At 42.7% G+C, this 15,656-nt stretch overlaps 1 protein-coding gene across 2 annotated transcripts in view; it reads left to right on the forward strand.

Moving 5' to 3' along the window:
- The first annotated feature begins 288 nt into the window (after positions 1 to 288).
- The window catches only part of EZH2 (enhancer of zeste 2 polycomb repressive complex 2 subunit), a 55,857-nt gene continuing 40,489 nt past the window's right edge, over positions 289 to 15,656 (forward strand). The window contains exon 1 of one of the 2 annotated variants that reach the window (XM_070460402.1): positions 289 to 386. The gene's annotated coding sequence lies outside the window, so the exon portion shown is untranslated. Of the gene's footprint in view, positions 387 to 11,475; positions 11,721 to 15,656 lie in introns of those variants that run through there. The other variant, XM_070460459.1, reaches the window with a different exon arrangement.

Consider the following 15,656-nt stretch of genomic DNA (forward strand, 5'->3'; position numbering starts at 1 on the left):
AACAAAGAGCCGGCGCGGCGCTTCCACTCGGGCGGCAGCGTCCCTCGGCGCCTGCCCGCCCGCGCGCACGCGCCGCCGGCCCGGCCCGGCCGAGTCCCGCGGGCGCCTCTGCGTGGGGCTGGCTCGGCGCCTCCGAGCCCGGCGGGCCCTGTGATTGGACGGGAGCCCGCCTCGCGTCCCGCCAATCGGGGCGGCGCTTGGTTGGACGGGGGGGCCAAATAAAAGCGATGGCGATTGGGCTGCCCGGTTTGGCGCTCGGTCCGGGAGCGTCCGACACCCACTGGGACGCAGAAGGCGGTGGAGCCCCGGCGGCGGCGGCGGAGGCGGCGGCGGCGGCGCGCGGGGGCGGCGCGCGGGAGCGGCGCGGGCTGGGGCGCGGGGCTCAGGTAACGCGCCGCTGTCGGGCCGGCCGGTCGGCCGGGCTCCGGAGCTCGGCGTGGGGCGGCGGCGGCGGGACATCCCCGCTGCCGCTCAGCCGGTCCGGATAATTCCCCCCACCCCCGAGCGGGCTTTCCCGGGGTTTCTCTGGGACTCGTGGGGGGTAAGAAGAGACCGCCCCTCACCCCCTTCGGAAGGGGCTGTGGGTCCGGGCCGACCCGCGCGACCCCCGCGGGCGAGCTGTGTGGGAGCCAGAGAAACCTGAGGCGGGAGCCCGGGCGGGCGCCGAGCGGAGGGTGGGGGGTGGTCCCCTCGCGCGCCAGCCCCTCCCGAGGCGCCGGGGCCGGGCTGGGGGCGCTCCGGTGCCCGGGGCGGGCCGGCCGCCCGAGCCCCGGTCTCCTTTGTGTGGAGCGGCGCGGTGGCGGGAGCGCCCGGGTGGGACGGGACGCACACAAGTTGATGGGACCTCGGCGCCGAGTGCGCACTCACAGACAAAGAACGGACTGTGTCTCGGGGGAGCTCGGCGCGAGTCAGGGGCAGTGACACCGGGGCCTGACAGCGGGCGGGAGAGGGGGCGTGGGGAGCGGGCGGGCGGGCTCGGCCCCACGCCCCCTCCCCGCTAGCGCGCAGGCTCGGCCCGGGGCCGCGGGGGCCGGGACGGCGCGCGGAGACCGGACTCGGGCGGCCGCGCTTGCTGACATTTCCGCGGAAAGCCGCCCCGGAGCCCCGCGTCCCCGAGCCCCGCTCGGACCAGGCGGTCCCCGGCCGCCTCCGTCTTCTCGGCGGGGCTCTTGGTTAAGTTTAAGGCAAGGGTTGCGCTGTTCTCCCCGCTTCCCCGACCTCCCCGGTTTTGTTAGTTACGGAGGTCTTTCTGTCGAGTTCCCGCGTCCTTGTGGGTCCCCCACCCCCATCTCCGACCCCCCAAAGTCGGTGCCGCAGGGTCACTTTGTGAAGAACGGGAGGGATGGAGAAGCGCGGTATTTTGGAAAACTTCGTGAACTCACGCCTGGTGAATCCCCACTTTCTGAAGAAATCATCATCTTACGAAAAAAACCCCAAAAAACTGTCCAGGCTGTTTTGGCCAACTCGTGTGATACAATTGATACTGGCGACAGGTGCTAACGAAATCAGCTGTCATTTAGTGAAGAGCGATTGTTCCCCAAATCCCTAGGGGATGAACGGGGAAGAGATGGTAGAAAGAGTCGGTCCAAAGAAAACGCTTATGCTAAACGTGTGTTTGGATGGTATGGTTAGCAGTTTCTCATTAATTGGTCTTGTTTTCCGTGAACAATAGCTTTGTTGAGTCAGAAAAGACTGGCTGCAGAAATGTTTGTTGCCTAAGAAATCGAACGTGTGCTGTCCGCAGTTAAGCTAAACTTCCTTTGTTTGTCGCACAGGATCTGTAAAATTTTAATTCATTTGGAAATAAAGATGTCTTTGGTATTTAAAAATGTTTTAAATGCTTCAGGGTTTGCTTGCTGGGTTTTAAAGGTCGTTGTCAGCTTAATTTTGTGGCGTTTCAGTGTCACATAAAACAACATTTAAAACAACAGTTTAAAAAAGCTTTTAAAAAACACTAATGCTAACACAGGTGAATGTAGTCTATACTTCTAGGGGGGTTTGAGATGGAGCGGGTGGGATACTAACCCTTAGATCACCAGGGAGCTGGGGGCGGGGGGTGGTTGTGGAGTTTATTTTCTATTACTCTTTATTCATGACCATTAGCAACTATTTTATGTTTGGAGATAAAATGTAGAGCAAGTGTGTAAACCTAACTATTGATCATTTTATTTGCAAGAAAACGAAAGTATTCAAGATACATTTTAATTTCCTTTTCCTATTCCCTAAAGTTAGGAATAGATGGGGTTTTAGTCTTAGATATAAAGAATCCTATTCTCTTTTTGGAGATGTGTTAGAGAATGTAATGTTTAAAGTCCTGGAAACGCTTAGGAAAATGGCATTTTAAATAGTAATTTTTGTGAAAAGTGAACGTATTCAAATGAACGAAATTTAGAAACACTTAGGCACTCTTCTTATTTGCATTGTTTTATCTGTTGATTTAATGTGCAGCCTTCTATCTTACGGTTTCAAAAAAATGGAGACAAAGAAATGCGGTCTAAAAGTATTACACATTTTGCAGTGTTCGACATCACTGAACTGACATTCCAGGTGCTGTTCCTAAGTATTGTCTACATTTATATTAGTTGTTGGTAATTATATGTTAAAAAGTCCTGTTGATAATCTTGCCCATTGTTATGAGATGAGCTAGTTATGCAGATTTTGGCAGAAATTTGAATCTTTTAGGATACAGAATTCCAGTTTTTCCCATCTTGTGTACATTATATTTGATAATTACTGTCTTTGTACTTGCCATAAGATTTTGTTTGAAAAGTTTTTTGGGGGAATTGGTTTTAAATTCTTTGTGTTTGAATTGAGAATGTATTTAGTTTAAATAGCAGTAATAAAAAACCACACTTGTTGATTTAGTGTAGTCAAAGAAAAAAGCTCAAATCCGCTTATACCAGCTTTGCCTTGCATGCATACATAAAAGTGGTTATCTTTGTGTTGACCGCTAAAAATGTGTAGGCAGATATCCCCAGGTTACATGGGGTTTTCCAGGATATCCCCCATCCTTTGAGCTGGCATGATCCAGGAGTCTGAATTAGTTTCTCGCTTGGCCTAAAGAAGTGATTAAGAAAGTTGATCTGCTTTTAAAAAACTAACAGCAAGGAAAAGTCCTCTGACGATCTAATGCATTCTGGGGTCGGTTGGAAATGATTTATGGATCTGCCTTGCAGTCTTTATGTCTGTACAGATGAAGAAAACATTTTCTGTGAATGATGAAGAAATTCTACGTGGGCAGGTGAAATGTGCAGTTTGGGGAGAGCAGGAGAGGAACAGCTTATTAGGTTCGGAGAAAGCTTCACCTGCTGGAGGCCCTCCGTGTCTCTGAAGGGCTTGGTTGGTACCTTTGCTGTAGCCTGTATCCAGTTGCAGTCACTTGCTGGTGCCTCCCCCCCTTCACTCTGAAGTGCCTTCAGGCAGGGGCTCTCTCTCAGTTTTCTCTGCTCACCTGAGTTGCTAGAGAGCAGGGATTAATAGTTGAATGAATAAAGGAAATCCTGAAAATGTAGGGAAATGTTGTGACAAAGCAACTTGCAAAGCGAACAGGATATATTCATGTTGTGAAGACCTTTGGAAGGTATTTTTCTCCCTGACTGGCAGTGGTTACAATGAAAAATAGTTATCAAGGTGTACAAGTTCCATGGTCTCTCCTAGTTATTAACACTCTAAGATACTGAAAATTGGATATGCTTTAGATGTGACTGTTGGTTTTCGTATTTGATATTTCAGGCAGCCAGAGAGAAGCTTGATGGATCATCTGGATATACCTGGCATATAGTGTCTGCTTAATTTGTGTTGAAATTGATCGAGTTGTACCGAAATTTAGGGGACGAATACATCTTTTAATCAAAAGGGGTTTAGTTACCATTAATGAATTCTTGGTTGGAATAACTTGAGCTAGGTTTTGAAGCTAAACCTGAAGAAAGTAGTGTTAGTGTAATTACAGATTATTTATTGGGATGCTCTTCATCATTCTTTTAAGATGATAAATGTAGTTGTAAATCCAATAATATCTCAAAAAGCATAGCTGATAAATATGTTAGATGGTTGTACTGTTTTTGTCTTGCCATTGCCCTGCTATGTGGTGCAAAAATATGATAAAACGAAGTGAAAAAAAAGACATTAATATTAAAGAGCCTACTGTTTGCCAGATGCTTCATTCGTTTGCTTGGTTTGTTTTTTATTTGTGGTAACATTCACATCAGATGCTTTGTTTTTGATTCTTGTGAAAACCACCTTGCACCCATCATCAGAGGTTTGGATAAACTGAAACATGTCATATACATGCAATGGAATGTTCAACTATTGAAGGAATGACATATTGACACATACTATAGCACAGGTGAAACTTGAAAATGTTATGTTAAGGAGAAGACGCCAGACACAGAAGGAAACAATTTTATGATTCCATTTATAGGAGGGAGCTAGAACAGGCAAATTCACAGAGACAGAAGGTGGAACAAGAGGTTACCAGGGACTAAAAGGGAGAGGGGAATGGGAAGTTAGTGTTTAATTGGGACAGAGCTGCTATTTGGAAGGTGAAAAAAGCTCTGGACATGGAAGGTCAATGTTTTGATTGTGTTTAATGCCACTGAATTATGTGTTTAAAAATGGTTAACATGATAAATTTTATGTATATTTTACAATTAAAAGAACTTTAACAACAACAGCACACTCTGCAAACATTTACAGATAAGTAAGCTTTGGTGTAGAGGGTTAAGAATTTGCCCAGGATTATCAGCTAGGAATTTGCAGGCAGGATCCAAACTTAGATTCTGTTTGGCTCCTATTATCAGCTTCATGTTATCTACTTGTCTTCTGGATGATTGAAGAGGCATGGGTTCCAAGAAGAATGAGTTTATTTGAATCAATCAGAAAATTATATTTAAAAGTAGATAAATTGTAGTTCAGATTGAACTGAACTGAATTGTAGTTTTATGGGATCTATGCTCCAGACTAAGAGATGTCTTTGTGGATTTTTTTTTTCCAGCCAGAATTGTAATAGTGTGCACTCTAGGGGGAGGACACGGGAGCTTTGAGTGTGGTCTTTGAGTCACATTGTCCTTGAAGTGTAAGTTCCCTGTCTGTAAATTGGTGTCTTAATGATAAGCATTCATTCCATAAGGTTGTGGAGAGGATTAAATAAATTAATACATGCGAAGCTCTTGGAACTACACCTGGCACAAATTGTTTAATAAGTGATTCTTAGTAACTGTGCCGGTATTGTTTTTTAAAGACTAGATGTACTTTCTCATTCATGGAACTAAACACTTCCCAAACTTAAATATCTGTATATAAAGAAAATGGTGCCACATATGATTTATCTGTTTACTTCTAAACAGTACTGTCTGCTGTTTAAAAAAACAGACAATATGTATTCAATTTAAAATACTGAAATAATTTAGATGTTTATAAAGTGAAATTTTCTTCATCCCTGTAACCCCATTCTGTCTCCCTTAACAGTTTGCCGTGTATTTGTCCCAAACTTTCCAGTGTGTTCATGCGAATATATTGGTTTGGCCAAAAAGTTCCTTCAGTTTAAAAAGTGAAAATAAAGACACATCTTTCATTTTCACCATGGACTTTTTTGAACAATATATTCACCATTTTGTTCTACTGCGTTTTGCTATTTTCAAGCAGCTTCATAGTTCTGTTTCCCCTAATCTTTTTTATCTTTTTGAATAAAGAACTGTTCCAGGTGCCTTTTATTGTCTTCCAGGGAATTGCAATTTTTTCCCTTAAAAGAATTTTGTGAAGACGGAAATAAATGGAAATACATAGGTGCAATGTCTGATGAATATGGTGGATGAATCAGAACTTCCCACCCAAGCTGTAACAGTCTTTGCCTGGTCATCAAAGAAACGTGCGGTCTTGGGTTATCCTGACGGGAGGTTATGGTTTGCTGTTGACTAATTCCAGACGCTTTCTGTGGAACGCTGCTTGCAGTTGTTCTGATTGGGAGCAGTGGGTGCGCGCATACTTATCCTTAAGTGGTGTCAGACTCCTTGCGACCCTGTGGACTGCAGCCCATGAGGCTCCTCCGTCCATGGAATTTTTCAGGCAGGAATACTGGAGTGGGTGGCCATTTCCTCCCCCAAGGGATCTTCCCGACCCAGGAATTGAAGTTGATTCTCCTGCATCTCCTGCATCTGCAGGTGATTACCACTGAGCCACCTGGGAGCAGTACTTGTTGGAATTAATCAGTTGGTTTTCTGAAAGAAGCTCATCATAGAGGACTCCTGATCCCACCATATATACAACTTCACCCTTTTTGGATGAAGATCGGCCTTTGGTGTGGTTGGTGGTGGTTCATTTTGCTTGCCCCATGATCTCTTCTGTTCCACTTTATTGTATAGTATCTAACCCCCGTCACAATTTGTTTTAAAAATGGAACGTTTTCGTTCTGTTTCAGTGGAGAGTTACAAATGGAAATATGGTAATGGGTCCCATTCCCCCCCCCCCCCCCCCCCCCCGCCCCCGCCCCCTTAAGTGGAACTCAAACATCATAGGGATTAACATAACCGAGCTGGCACAAGTGATTTTCAGTGCTTGATTTGGGTATTTTGAGACTATTGACTGTCTCTCGAGTGGTATAACGTTGATCTAAGACATTAGAGCATCGTCCAGTGCGAAATCTCTAGCAGGAAACTTTGAAAATTCCTTTTGATACGTTCAGTCACAGCACCATCTCGATACACTGCACAAATCTATTTTTGTGTTTCAAGTTGGGTTTTTGCCTTTCTTAACGTAATAAAGCATAGTTTGCTGAAAATATTCCTTTTGTCTTCCATCTTCAGTTTTAAAATGGCTACATAAAAATTCACCAATTTTGAGACTTTCCTGGCTCTTCAGTGGTTGAGACTTTTTCCTTCCAGTGCAGAGGATGCAGGTCGGGGAGCTAAGATCCTACATGCCTCTGGGCCAAAAAAAAAACAAATCATAAAACAGAAGCAATATTGTAACAAATTCAATAAAGACTTTAAGAAATGGTCCACACAAAAAAATCTTTTATTAAAAAATTGACCAGTTTTGATAAGTTTTTTTAAACGCACACTGTTAACGAGAGCTGTCACAATACAATCTAACAAAATTGTTTCGAATGAAGTGAAGAACCACTAAGCGCACTGCTAGAGCCAGAATGGGCTTTTTGGTCAACCCAATATTTATACGTGTATTTAGGTATTTTACAAAAGCAGGATTAAGTTGTTTTGATATAAAATAATTATTTTAGGTCAGTACAGAGGTCTGTTTCATTTTAAAAAGCTGGTCGTTCTTTAAAGCTTGCTCTGTGGTTGACACGGTTTTAAGTGCTTTCGTTTATTTTACACGGACACTAATGACAAGAGATGGCGGGATTGTGTTCCTAGTCAGTGGTAGGTCACCGATTTGAATTTAGGCCTTTGGGCTTCAAAGCCCTGATTTCTCAGCCTGGGGGTGGGGGGTGGGGGTGGTGTGTGTGTGTGTGTGTGTGTGTGTACAGCGAGCACTTGTTTTTTGTTTTCATAAGGCCCCTTGAGCTACCAGTGATTTTAGCATTTCTTAAGAGTTGTAAAACAACAACAAAACCCCCCAAAGAATATGCAAGGCAACTGGCTGTGGTCTGCCAAGCCTCGAGTGCTTAACCACCTGGCTCTGCAGAAGTGTACTGCCCTTTGCTCCAAGCTCTCAGGCTGTTAGGTGGAATACGTCTTGTGCCGGCTTCTGTGTTGTCAGTCAGTGAACCAGCTGTCTGTGTGGGTTCTGTGCTCGCCCTCTGAGTGGGGGGACATCCTTATGGAGCTTTGAACCTCTGCACGTCAAGATAATGCACATTTCAGGTTTTTATAGGTGTTGCCCAGTTGCTTTCTAGAGAGGTGTCTGTTTTTGGGGGGTACAGAATCAGCTTTACTGAAGTGTAGCTTATATACCTTAAGATCCCTCCATGTGAAGGGTGCAGTGGAGGAGTTCTGCCAGCTGTAAGCATCTGTGTGGCTGTCACCCCAACCGCGATGTAACCTGGCTGCCATCGCGGAGCTCTTCACGCTCCGTTCCCGTCATCCTCTCAGCTGCTGATCAGATTTCTCCTGTTGCGGATTTCATGTGAGTGGAAGTATGCAAGGTATACTCTTCTGTGACTGGCTTCTTTGATCCAGCATGTTCTCGAGGTTTATCTGTGTTGCTTGTTTCAGGAGTCATTATTTCTCAGTTGTAGTCCATGTGTGAACATCCTATGCATTTTTTCACTTCATTGCTTGCTGAATGGGCTGGTCCCTTTTGGCTCTTGTTATAGTAAATCCTCTGTGACCATTTGGGCAATCTTTTTGTGGATGGATCTTTTCCTTTCTCTTGGGTAGACTTGTAGTTGGACTGTGGGGTCACTGGGTAAATACTGATTTAACTACGTGAGAAACTGCCAGGCCATCTCCACAAGCGATTGTGCCATCCTGCGTGGAATCGGGGTGGTGGTGTCTGCCTGGGACCTGTGGTTCCGCTCCGTCTTCACTGATGTCTGTTGTTTAAGTCACTGGCATCTAATGAGTGCTGAGTGTCCTTTTGTGGTTTTGATGTACATTTCCCAAGTGTTCACGGTGCTGGATATCTTTTTACATGCTTATCGGCTATTTGTGTGTACTTTTCTGTCAAACCTTTTGCCCATTTTAAAAATTGGCGTCTCTCTATTCTGGGTACACTGTCTCTGTCAAATGTATATATTGGAAATGTTTTCTCCTTAATTTTCTCCAATTTTTTCCTCCAAATGTTTTCTCCAAATTTTCCTACTTGATTTTGTGTATTTTTGATAATATATAGATTAAGTTAAGTAATAACACTAGAAGCATAATGTTTAAATTCAGTAAAATTGTGTGAAAACAAATTTGTTCTTAATTCACAAGTCATTTAGTTCTTGGTATAACAAAATGTCATGTTTGTAGAAACATGAACATGAAAAGGATATTTATCTTGATGGTGTTAGGTGTGTGAGTTATGTGGCATGGAGAATTTTAAAATTTGAAAGTGATAATATTTAGTAATTCTTTAAATTTTCGTTTGGAGTAGTTTGGACCTTTTCATTTTTTAGTGAGTTAACAATTTGCTTTTATTTTTTTCTTCAGAGGATAAATGGGGATATTAAAAGTGATTTTGATCTTAGTATCTGGTTATGTAGAAGTGATAATAAAATTGTCAAGCTTGGTCTACCTGTTTTGATAGTGAAGTAGTTTTTTGTTGTTATATAATCAAATGGTTTTTCAGATTATATATACTTGATTTGTTCACTGCTTTATTTCTGCAAAATATCAGTTCTTTTGCTCAAAACCTGATTTACTCCCACAGTAATTTTTAGTTTTTCTTCACTATACAAAATAATGTCTTTTTGACACTCTTTAAAAGCTTACTAGAAACATCTTGAAATGCTATGTATGAATTTAGTGTGCATAAATGCAACAGAGGGATAAAGACCATCCTGAGATGGTCTCTTCTTTAATAAAGAAAAAAAAGTGCCAGGGCTTCTTCTGGGTGTTGTACACCACTGCAGGTGGGTTGTTTTCCATGGCTGTCGATTCCGTGAGAAACTCCTGAAGCGAGTGTTCCAGGCTATCTCGGAAACAGCCTAAGCTCTCTCAACCAGTCACACAGTGAACTAGCTGTTTTCTCAAGAGTTTTCTTGTACTTCTCCCCTGTTGAGCTCAGCTGGTCTTCTTCCTTGTCTCCAGGAAGGCTCACGTGGAGTCTGCTCTGTCCTCTTTCTGGAATCCCTTCCGTACCATTGTAGCATCTCAAGCTGCTGTTGAGCCTTTCTCTCTCTCCCTCTCCCCTTCACGTGAAGCTCTGGTCTCCTCATCTACATGGGAGAGGTTAGAAAAAAGTCTTGTACATAGCAGGTAGAAATAACATTTTGTGAAATTGATTTAGGACCAATAAAATTGAAAATAGCAGCAACTCAGTAAATAATTATTTAAATAGCACTCTACCCTTTAAAGCAGAGCCTTCAGAAGTCTGTCTCAAAAGTGAGTTTTGTTCTCCTTCACTGTGTATATCACCCAGTGAACTTTGCTACCTGCTGTCAGGTACTATTATGCAACTTTAATTTATAAATATGATATACCCTTGATTAAAGTTAGCTTGAGAAACATGGAAATAAGTGAGGAATATAAAATAATGATTCTGCAAATTTACCTCAGGATGGTCTTTATCCCTCTGTTGCATTTATGCACACTAAATTCATACATAGCATATCAAGATGTTTCTAGTAAGCTTTAAAAAAGTGTCAAAAAGACATCATGACTGTTTTATCCGTTTTAGTACCTTGGCTTTTGATACTCAAGACCTAAGTGCTTTGTAAGCCAAACACAAAAAATGACAAAAACTAGTTGATTTCCTTTAAACATTGAAAGAATCTCAATCATCATTAAAGCAGCTCTTGTGTGTTTTTGATGCTGGTGCCTGTAGTGAAGTTTCACTATACACTGTTCACAGGCTCGTGAATAGCTATCGTGTGCTTCCAAGTCATGCTACTAGCTACTGTTTACTTCGAGCTTGCTCAGTGCCTGATATCCTTGCAATTATAAACCAATCTTTTTACTTTTGAAATTTATTGAAAATCATACATTGTAATTATTCTAAAAAAATATATATAGCATTTGCTGAATGAGAAGATAGGTACCTGTTCTTTGAATATTATAAAAGATTCTATTAGGATGAATTTAATCATCTTTTAACAGTATGATGATCATCTAAAAGTAGTTGTGTTTCCTTGGCAAGTAGCTTTCGTGGATCTCCACTGCTTAGTGACTGAGATGAGCAAACCAACTGAGCAGCTTGTGATTTTTAGGACCTACCACTTGCCTTTTTCATAGGTTAAGAAATAGGAACTTGGTGGAGGTAAATAACTTGCCTGAATTCATACAACAAGGACAGAGGTCCCTTAGAGAATAGGGTTTTGCTGCTTCTAGGCTTCTTAGCTCAAATACTGATGTGCTAGGTGCTTTGCTACTGTAGGCACTTATGTCTGTTTCTCTGGAGACTGAGAAATACTGGACGTGAGTTCATATTACCTTCACAGGTGATTGTGATGCTTTCTAGCTGGCATTTGAGTTGTTCTGTGTACTTCTCCCATTCCTAAAATATCTAATGCTAATTATAAGCTGGTTCCCTGGTAGCTCAGAGGGTGAAGAATCTGCCTACAGTGCAAGAGACCCAGGTTCAATTCCTGGGTCAGGAAGATTCCCCTGGAGGGAGGAGGGCATGGCAACCCACTCCAGTATTCTTGCCTGGAGAATCCCCATGGACAGAGGAGCCTGGTGTGGGTTACAGTTCATGGGGTGGAAAGAGCTGGATCCGACTTTGTGACTAAGCACAGCACATGATGTTATAGTGATAAAATAATTAAATAGACAATTTACTTTGGTAACAAATACTGGAAATATCATTGGGTATAAATAATACTTGAAGGGTTAGGCATTTTCTAGTACTTCAGCAGTATATTTATATTTATCATAAACCTTAAGTATGGGAAACTCATGAAAAGACTTAGAGCTCATCATGACCCCTATCTCTTTTACTTCCATGTTGGCCCGAAACTACTACATTTTTAAGCAAGAGAATGAATTTCAGGGTGGAGATGAACCCCAGGAGTTTCTGAAGGGTCTCTGAGGAGTCTTGTCCATGATCTAAAGAAATGGCACTGACAGACATTTTTATCCCCTTGTGGTGGACACGAACCCCAGTGCTGAGATCTCCAGGTAAGGGTTACTTGATTGTAGAGTGCCTGGAAATTCTGAGAGAGTCTGTAAATACTTGGGGATTAGTAGCTTGAACTGCCAAGTCCATTTTATGATACTGTCTTCAGAATATGGAGGAAACTGGGGGACTTTTTCCTGGTGGTCCAGTGGTTAAGGCTCTGTGCTTTCACTGCAGGGGGCACAGGTTCGATCCTTGGTCAGGGAACTAAGACCCTTCCTGCTGTGTGGTGCAGCCAAAAAAAAGAAGAATATAGAGGGAATTTTGTTTGGGGATTAAGACATAAAGTCAGTGTCTCAGGTGACAATAGTATGTTGGCAGAATTGCCAGTGGAGAGTTTCTAGGAAGGTATTCTCTTCAGGCCCCAGAGCAGCCCGTCTTCCCTCCAGTGTGAGGACAGATCACTGTTCGTCTGTGGAGCACAGGTGCTGGTTTGCACGGATGGGCTCGTGCTGTGTGGATGCACGGGCGCCCTGCGCGGCTGACTAGTGTCAAGGCCTTGCAGAGTCTGGGAGAGTCCCGCCCCCCGCCTAATGCACACCAGGATAACTTAGCTAAAGTGGGTTTCTGTGAAAACTTTCCCCAACGTGTGTTGTTAAATGTGTACTGGATGTTGGCTTATTTGAGACATGAATTTAGAATAGACTTCCTCTAAGGAAGTATTAAAAGGAGTTTTGAAGAAATAAGTATCCCATGTCCCATTCTTGAATTACAGTGAGTTGTGTATCAGTTTTAATTTCTGGCGCATCAGTTTTTGTTCTGTTTCCTCTCCAGCAGTGTCTCGGTAAACTGAATAGTACCTAAGAGAATGAAGGGATTTTTAGCTCATTAAAAACAGATTTTGTACAGTTTTCAAAGAGAACTTCACCCTTTAGATGTCAGTTTAGCTCATCAATCTGTATTATCTGTTGTCCAAGCAAACTGTTTAAGACCTTTATGATAGTTCAGTTTTCCACCTGGTGTAAATTTATATTCCATTTCTTTTCTAAGACATGTCTGTGAATGGATAGGATTTTCGAATAACATAGGAATGCTGGTCTGTAGACTCCCGGGTTTAGTTTACTCTTCTGCTGACAGGAAGATGATCTGACTTTTGTAGAAAATACATTACTGCAGAGTCTACTTACTTTTGCTGAAGCAATTCAGTTAATGTTTTCAATCATTCACCTAAGATTGCTACATTACTGTAGTTTTCCTGTGCCTTTTTAGCTGGGCTCCAACCAGGGCTACAAATGTGATCTGAATTTTTAGTTTCCCTTATCACTAGTCATGGCACATTTGGTTCCTAAAAACATATTGATACAAATGCTGTTGATAATACTTTTGCACCTGTAGTTGTATGTACTGGTGATTGTGTGACTATGATCTGTTGAAGTTTAGGCACTAAGGTGCCTGTTGTATCTTGCAAACTTGTGTCTCTTACAGGGTTTGGCACTTTCAGAATGTTTTATAAATTGATTTTGATTGGTGGATAGTACCTCTATTCCTGGTTTACCCAAGTCCTTCAAAATGAAGTTTCAGAAATTTCTTTTTTGTAAATTTTCACAAGTCTTTTGGGCGGACTGTTTGGATGCAGCAGTAGTGAGCTTGTGTATTTTTGTTGCTTTTTTCTCCCTTTTAAATAAAAACAGAGGCATGCTAGAAAGTGAAAAGGGACAAGATATTTACTTTTATCTTTCTCTTACATGGGTAGGGCAAAGTGCAAGTGAGTGTGGGGGTTGGTCAGAGGGTAGGGGAAGCAGAGCAGGGGGTTGGAAGAGAAACGGTGATGAGGGATGATACCTTCCTGCGAGGTGAAGGGCAGGACAGATGGATGAGAGCAAGCAATCTGTTTAAGACAAGTTTTGTTAATGTTAGTCCCTTAATTTGGCACAGATGTATGGCAGCCTTTCCCTTGTATTCTATAGTTGACAGTTACAGTGAAGTATCCCTCATTAAATATTTTTAACATAGATTTGAAAATTTTGTATTTATTTTTGGCAGTGCTGGGTCTTCGCTAGTTGTGGCAGGCAGGGGCTACGCTCGCTGTGGTGTGGAGGCTTCTCTCATTTCAGAGCACAGGCTGCAGGGCGTGTGGGCTCAGTAGTTGTGGCATGTGGACTTAGCTGCCCCGTGCGTGGCATGTGCGACCTTCCTGGACTAGGGATCAAGCCCGTGTCCCCTGTATGGACAGGCGGATTCTTGGCCACTGAGTCACCAGGGAAGCTCTCACAGAGATTTTTCCTTTGCCTTTTTTTAAAATTACAAAATGGTGATTTCTAGGCTTTCATTCTTACAAACTTGTCTTTTAGGAAATATAATTTGAGTATATGGCAGCTCCAGGCTCTCTGCTAGGCAAATGAAAAGCTGGGGTACTGTTGGGATTTCTGAGTCACATGGTCTGGATATGCTTGTTGTCCAAGTGTGCTCTGTGGCCGCAGGGAGTGGGGCTTCCCTGGTGGTCCGGGGGCTGAGACTGCCCTCCCAGTGCAGGGGATCAGGGGGCCAGATCCCACATGCAGCAACTAAGACCTCCATCCAGCCAAATAGATACTTTTAAAACAGAATTTTGATAGTAATTTAAGATGTTACAGGTTGACGTCTGCTCCGGTGGCGGAACAGCAGTGGTGGATAAGGACTGTTGGCACTGCAGCACTTGGAGTTTAAAAAAATGTGTTTTTGAGAGTGTCCTCGATGAAGTGAAAACAGTTACTAGTTTTATATGCTCTTGATCCTGAGTGCACATATCTTAATATTCTGTGCTACAGGACAGGAATGTGCATATAGGGCTTCGATGCTGCCCGAGTCCGACGGTCTCTGGGAGCCACACTGACGTGATGGAGTTCCAGGCTGCACCAGCTGCTTTTTTCACGCGGAGCCATTTTCACTTGAAAGAGGGGTTTACAGACAGTGATTATTCCAGCTTGGGTATGGGGCAGACGTTTTTCAACAAAGTGAGCCTGTCACTTGACGGAGAACAACTGACCATTATTTGTTGCCAGTGGCGATGTTTGAGTTTTCGAGCAAAAATTAGAACTTTTAGAAAATTTGGTATGTCATGGTGAGGTTGACAGCTTTTCCAATAAATACTTAAAGACTTTTCTGATGACATCAGTGGATTTAACAAATAATGATTTTTTGAAATATGTGGACTTACGGAAAATCTGCATAACTCAGTGGACCAGTGTTTTTCAAATTGAGGAAATGATATTATAAAGGCACGAAATGGGTTAAAGATGCAGTCAAAGGAGACAGACCAGTGAATTTTAATGTAGCAGAATAGGAACGTTTATTGATACAATTTTAGATCCCTCATTGCAACTAATGTTTTAAGCAACAACCGCTGCTTACCGAAGGATAGGGGTTGTCTTGAGGAAAAGCAGCTATGAGGCTGCATCACAAGCTGCTCCAGTCACTTTTCTCTTAAAACAGTTCTGGAGGAATGTCCGAGCATGAGATTGCCCATGAGCTCAGAAGCCATGCAGACACCCTTCCCTGCTGTAGCTCAGTATTTGTTTGGGAAGGGATTTTCTTCAACCAAAACAGCATGTTGGAGCAGATTGAATGCAGAAGCAGATATGGGAATCCAGCTGTTTTCTATTAAGACAGATATTTAAAGAATTGGCAAAAATGTAAAACAGTACCCCTCATTAATTTTTTAAAAAAGGAAAATAGTTTTTTAAAAATAAAATGTCTTACATTAACATTTTATAATAACATTACATGTTATTTTTATATTATCATGTGACAGACTTGCTATTGTTTTTTTTAAATATGTTTTAAAACTTTCTCATTTTAAATTTCTAATATGAAAAATATCAGTATATACACCTTGTATAAACTCAAGGGGTCCTAAGACCCTTTTAGCTTGTGAACGGTGTCATGTTTTCTTAGAACGTCTGCCTGCGCTTCGTGCTGGTTGATTGCTGTGAGTAATTAATGTCTCAGTCTGGACCTAC

Source organism: Odocoileus virginianus, chromosome 1, assembly GCF_023699985.2.
Source record: "Odocoileus virginianus isolate 20LAN1187 ecotype Illinois chromosome 1, Ovbor_1.2, whole genome shotgun sequence".
NCBI classification, from domain to species: Eukaryota; Metazoa; Chordata; class Mammalia; order Artiodactyla; family Cervidae; genus Odocoileus; species Odocoileus virginianus.